Source organism: Prionailurus viverrinus, chromosome C2 (assembly GCF_022837055.1).
Source record: "Prionailurus viverrinus isolate Anna chromosome C2, UM_Priviv_1.0, whole genome shotgun sequence".
Lineage (NCBI taxonomy): Eukaryota > Metazoa > Chordata > Mammalia > Carnivora > Felidae > Prionailurus > Prionailurus viverrinus.
In genome coordinates this window covers 8,193,367-8,199,887 of record NC_062569.1, presented here as the reverse complement: position 1 = coordinate 8,199,887, position 6,521 = coordinate 8,193,367, and positions in this window count along the sequence as shown.

Here is a 6,521-nt window from a genome sequence, read left to right as displayed (position 1 = left end):
CATAAACAATTTACAGAGCGAACGTAGTCCCCTAAAAGGGTTTTCCTGCCTGTTGGTAGATTCATTTGTTGAAAGTGATATGGATTATGGGGTGCCAGGTGCCTCAGTTGGTTAAACATTTAACCGGCTCAGGTCATGATCTCACGGTTCTTGAGTTTGAGCCCGATGGGGCTCCCTGCTATCAGCACAGGGCCCGCTTCGCATCCTCTTTCTCCTCTCTCTGCCCCTTCCCAGCTCGCCTGTGTGCGTGCCCTCAAAAATAAAAAATAAACGTTAAGAAAAAGTGATATGAATTTATAGCTCCCAGGAATTTCTACTGGCAGGTGCTCCCACCTTACACATCTACATGGATCTTCTGAACATCACGTCCTCTCTCTGATCACAGATATTTCCCTGGATAATCTCATCTCACCTCAAACTGCTTTCCCCAAACAAACACACCCTCCTGTGAATAGACACACATATACACCTTCCAGAACTACGTAGCAAGGGGAAAGCCAGGCCAGACCTAAGTACTGTACGGACTTCTCTGAGAGCTGATCCAAGAAAGGCTATCAGGATCACCTCTAAGACCACATTCTCTGGAGCATGGCTGCTGACTCCCAGCTTCCGGCACAGCTCTCTGACTCTGGAAAAGGCAGAGCCTCAGATCTAAGACAGCAGAAGCCCTCCAGGTGAGACTGCCCCTGTCTTGCAGCCCATAAAGTGCACTACTCGCCCATCTCTCCCCACCATCCCTGGACTCTTGGGCTCTTAGAACAATGACTGTCCTACCACTGCAGGGGAGCCTGGCCCTACCCTCACCCACAGTGACAACTGCTCCTTCAGTTTATTTTTCCATCCACTTGCTGGCAAGGCACAAGGCTTCTCAAAATTAACCGCTACACCCCACTCTCCAGAACCAAGTGGAGGAAAACCCTGGCTTAAGTGACTACCTGGGTTGGAGTAGAAAATAGTTTTTACTGAACGTGTTCGGTGACCCTGACCATTGACAAAGATTCTGTCCTTGACCAAACTCTAGCCAGGCTCCCCGAGCCCTTTCTCTACTAAGCCTATAAAGACCAACAAAAAATAGTCTCTAACAGCTCAAGGTCACATCCCAAGGATGACCCTAGCCCCTCTTAGACTGAGAAAATTTAAGGCTGCCAAAAGAACGTACTGTTTGCTCCAGCCAACACTTGAAGATAGGGCGCCTGTCTCCCAGGCTCTGTGGGAATGCTGGAACCAAACTTCTCAGAGCCGGGTGGGCAAGCCCTCATGGGCTCCACATGACATCCTTGACGCCATACTAAGCCACCCCTTCCCGCCCCCTCCGCCACCATTCTTCTTTTAAAAGGTCCGGTCACTTCCGTACCAAGGCCGAGTTCAAGTCACCCTGGGCTCTCTTCTCTCCTGCGATAGTTATTACTGGTTAAAACCTGTCCGGCTTTGTTCATCTTTGACACCACGACCAAGAGGCGCAGCCTCTGGACAGAAAGAAGGCAGAAGGCGCCTGGACCGAGAAGGGCTACAGGACGAAATGCAGGTGGCGGCGAGGCCACGGGTCAATGCAGGAAAAAGATGCTCAAGCGCGCAGCTGGGTGGCAGTGGGCGCTGACCGGGTCGGTCCCCCGGGAAGCTGGAGACGCCAACACCCAGGCGCAACAGGGAACGGGCCGCGGCAGGTGCTCCCGAGGACGAAGGAGCCCCCTCCGCGGGCCGGGGCGCAGGTAAGGGGCCTCCTCGGCCAGGCACTTCCAGGTCAAGGCTGGCCAGCCCAGACCACCGAGGGCCGAGGGGCCTCGTAACAGTGAATCGGCTCCCTGAGTCCCGCCGCGCCCGCACTCGAGCTCACCTGCCGCGGGGGGAGCGCGGGGTCTCCAGGAACCAGCGAGGAGCCCTCCTGCCCCTCTAGGAAGTCTGGACGTTTCCGTCCGTGTGGTGCGCGGGTCCTGGACGCCCCCGCGCCCCGTTTGCACAGCGGCGCCCTCTCGCTGCAGGTGGCAGCGTTGCAGAGGTCTAGCGGCGGTCTTGAAGTCTCGTTGCCACCCCGCCGGCACAGGCCTCAGCGGCTGGCCACAGATGGGGCCGCAGCAAGGCCGGGAACGACCTTGCAAATGTTTGGGGGTCCCACGTGCAACTGTGATCGAAAAGCCAGACACTGCCCGGCAGTGTGCGTCATATGGGGCAACGGCCGTTTGAGTCTCTTAAGCCCTCACTATTTCTGGAACCCAGTCCAGGGTCTGGACCGGTGAAGATTAATGAACAGTGTGTAAGTCTGTGCTCCTCTCTGTTCCCTCTAACCTCTGAGGTCTTGTGAACAGGGCAAGACTTGATATGCTTGAGTACTAACCTGGGGAGAAGGCCAGAAACTAGAGAATTAGCCCGACCTCACACTTTAAACGCTGAGGACAGTCCAGTACGTTGCAATTTAGACTGGACTGGCCGGACTGCGGGAGGAGGTCCGCCCACACCATGCCCGATCTCTGTTAGGGTAAAGGAGACAGGGAATGTACAGAACGTGATCTCTCCGAAGGTGCTACTTAGAAACCTCCCGTTCAGGGGACGAGGGCTGTGGCGGGGGCAGTTAAGGCAGGTGCAAGGGAGAACCTGCCAGAAGTCTATTCCTTGTGGAGGCCCGGCAGTGGTAGCTAAAGGAGAAACCGGGCAGCCACATTGTTTTTATCACCAGCCAGCTTCCATGTTGGAGTGGCTGTGGAAAGACAAGGAAAACCAACAACTACCACCAGAGTCGAACCAGACAAGAGCTCCAACCAGGGCACCAGGCTTGCGGTTGCTGAGTGGGCTACACACACAGACCCCAAAGGAAAAAGCCCACGAGCCATAGCGATTCAGCCTCACTCAGCCCAGGGCCAGAAGTGCCTGTTGATCCCAAACGCACGGAGTGTAGGGAAACCAGAGGGGACCACAACCTCACTTCCTGTAACCCCACCAGCTCTTCCACCCCAGACTAGCCAGTCACAAGCCATTCACAAAAGATCTGAAGGGACGCCTGGGTGGCTCAGTCGGTCAAGTGTTGGACTTTGGCTCAGGTCACGTAATCAGGGTTTGTGAGCTCGAGCCCCGCGTCAGGCTCTGTGCTGACAGCTCCGAGCCTGGAGCCTGGCTCGGATTCTGTGTCTCCCCTTCTCTCTGTCCCTCCCCTGCTCTTGCTGTCGCTGTCTCCCTCTCTCTCTTTAAAATAAACACTTTTTAAAAATTTAAAAGAAAAAAAAAGATCTGAATGCACAGACTGCGAGTGCACTGTGAACCAAGAAACATTAATGGAGGACGATCAACACTTCCCATAAGGGGGCTGTCAAAGCTAAATTCCTAAAAGCTTCCAGGCATTGGGAAAAAAATATCCAGAAGCTTCTCCTCAGTTATCTTAGTTGCCAGGAGACCCGGAACAATGGAAACAAGAGAAAAGGTTGTGATCTCAGAAGTCAGCAAGCTATCTTTCTGGTGTCTGATTAGCCCAGTTAACTCCCCCTTACCAGAGTGGGACCCCAGCAGCCTCATCCACACTATGTGACCTAATCTCTTGGCCAGAGAAGTGAACACACCTAAACTGGGCAAATCAGATTCTCTCTCCCAGGGATTTGTCACGGTCTGGCAAATTCTTTGGGCTAGTCCCAGGATAGAGTTGTAAACATGAAGTCTGGGGCAACCTCTGCCGTGTGCCTGGGGATAGAGACAGCAGAGCTGAAGAGGGGAGAAGGGATCAGACGTGAAGAAAGAGTGGGGACTGCCTGTTGCTCCTGCTTGGGTTTTCCAGGGTCCAAATCTCCTGCTGCATATTCTTGCCTTTGGTGCCAGGATACATTTAGGAATCCTTATAATTAAGTGTACTTACACTAATTGAAATAAGTTTGTTATTTTTTTTTTTTTTTGAGAGAGAGAGCGAGCGAGCAGGGGAGGGACAGAGAGAGAGAGACAGAGAGAGGGAGAGAGAGAATCCCAAGCAGGCTCCACACTGTCAGTGCAGAGCCTGATGCGGGGCTTGGACTCACAAACCATGGGATCATGACCTGAGCCAAAATCAAGAGTCAGAGCCATCCAGGCGCTGCAGGTTTCTGTTCATTTTAAAGAGTCCTAAATAACATAGCCAACTCACTGATAAAGGTAAAAGTCTCAGAACTAAATGATTCAGGTAATATGACACCCATATCCCTTTCGTAAAGGAAGTGGGCAGTCCTCAGGCTCATGTTAACATAATAAGTTTGGGGGGCAGGGGGAGTCAGTACGTTTAGACATAGTCAATTCACCTTCAGAGAAAACAAAACTCTTGGAAGAACCGTATGTTGGAATTTAAGTGATGTGAGTTTATTTTTACATATCTGTCCTTTCAGTGAGCTACACATGGCCCTTGTCAAGAAACAAGTACCTACAGGAGGACCTGGGTGGCTCAGTCGGTTAAGTGTTCGACTCTTGGATTTCAGCTCAGATCATCATCTCACGGTCTGTGAGATTGAGCCCTGTGTGGGGCTCAGCACAGAGTGTGGAGCCAGCACAGAGTGTGGAGAGATTCTCTCTCTCTCTCTCTCTCTCTCTCTCTCTCTCTGCCCCTCCCCTACTCATGTGCTCACGCTCTCTCTCAAAAAAATAAATGAACTTAAAAAAAAAAACACCAAGTGCCTACTATTGGGGCGCTTGGCCGGCTTATTCAGAAGAGCACGTGACTCTTGATCTCAAGGTCGTGAGTTCAAGTCCCACGTTGGGGTGTACAGGTTACTCAAAAATAAAATCTTAAAACAAGTGCCTACTAAGTGCCAGACAACCTGGCAACACTGCTCCCAGCATTAAAAAGAATGGCACGTTATTCATCTTTTGGCCCCTAGTAAGTGCTATGGAAGCTGTATAGTAACATTTGTGCAACAATGGGGGAGACCCTACGTGCCTGTGGAATTCATGAACAAGGGAAGAAACAGACGAGAGAATACCAGTCATCACCGTCAGAAACCCGTAACTCTATTAGCTTGAGGAATCGAAAGTCATTTTTCAACCCAGAGCTGATACTGATTTTCCCTACACGCCTTGCTTTCTTCTCATCTTATAACATCTATAATCTGTTACCTTCCACCCTTCCAAACTACATTTAGAAGTTCTGTTTTTCTGAAATTTGGCTAGTTTTGAGGTCTCTCACCCCCACCCTTCCATGCTATAATCTTCCGAGAAGCCGTGAGGCCCTGTTTAATGGTGTTTGCGGGAAATAGAATGGATGTTATATATATATTACATTTACCATAAATTAAATATTAATAACATATATACTATAAATATATATATATATAATTTTGTGTGTAGGAGAGAGAAATATGGCAAAGAAACCAGTAATTATCATTTTCCTACATTTTGACTGCTTTTCTTAATGGTGATTCTAGGTGAGGGATCTTTGCATATTCTGGAACCTCTAACTACAGCTGGGAAGATACGTTTGGTTTCTGCCTTTTCTTCTCCTGACTTCTGTGTATTGCACAAAGGAAGAAAATAAAGAAATATCTCCAACATCCCACAAACATTTAAATTTCTCCCTGTGCTGAGGGTGATGGAAATTTTTTTTATCTTGGTTACACAACTGTATTCATTTGTCAAAACTCACCAAACTGTATACGTGAAAAGGGTAAAGGCGGGGCGCCTGGGTGGCTCAGTCGGTTGGGCATCCTGCTTCAGCTCAGGTCATGATCTCACCGTCCGCGAGTTCGAGCCCCGCATCCGGCTCTGTGCTGGCAGCTCAGAGCCTGGAGCCTGCTTCGGATTCTGTGTCTCCCTCTCTCTCTGCCCCTCCCCTGCTCATGCTCTGTCTCTCTCTGTCTCAAAAATAAATAAAAACATTTAAAAAACTTTAAATTAAAAACAAAAAAGGGTAAAGGCTATAAAGTATATCTCAATAAAACTGACCAAAACCAAAACGGTGCTTTATGCTCTCCCTTGCAGACATCATTTTATGGTGTTACAGTAACAGTGTATATATCATTTACTTAGTGTTGTATTCCTGCTTAGTTAATTAAAGTACCTTTCCATGTTGCTACTGTCGTCCTGAAACAATGATTCTGAGAAGGACCATGCCACTAGACAGGAAGTATAGCCACACCGGTGGCATCATACCATTTGGTAACATTTGCGTCCATAAACCCTTCTTGGTGCTCTCAAAACAGTTCATCATAAAATTAACTTAAAATCAAAAACTCAGATTGTATCACAGAGGATGTGGAGTAGGTGTGAGAACACATCAGAGTATGTGTATGGTTAGGAATAAACTCTCCCTTGAGGCAGGAGCTACAGCAGGTCAGGGTTAGGTCTCTCTCCTTCCCTCTGAGGCTCCACACTGTGTTGCCAACAAGTTCACTCCAGGTATAACTGAGAGATGGCTACACCCAGGCATCTGCTCTCAATGCACAGGCCCTAATCACTTTCCGTACCTACGTATTTGAGTGGGCACTGAAGAAAAGAAAAAAAAAAAAAAAAAGATGTGGCTAGGGACAGAAAAGGAACCCAACAGAAAAGCCACATCCCTTTCCAATCAAGTCTAGGAACGTAAT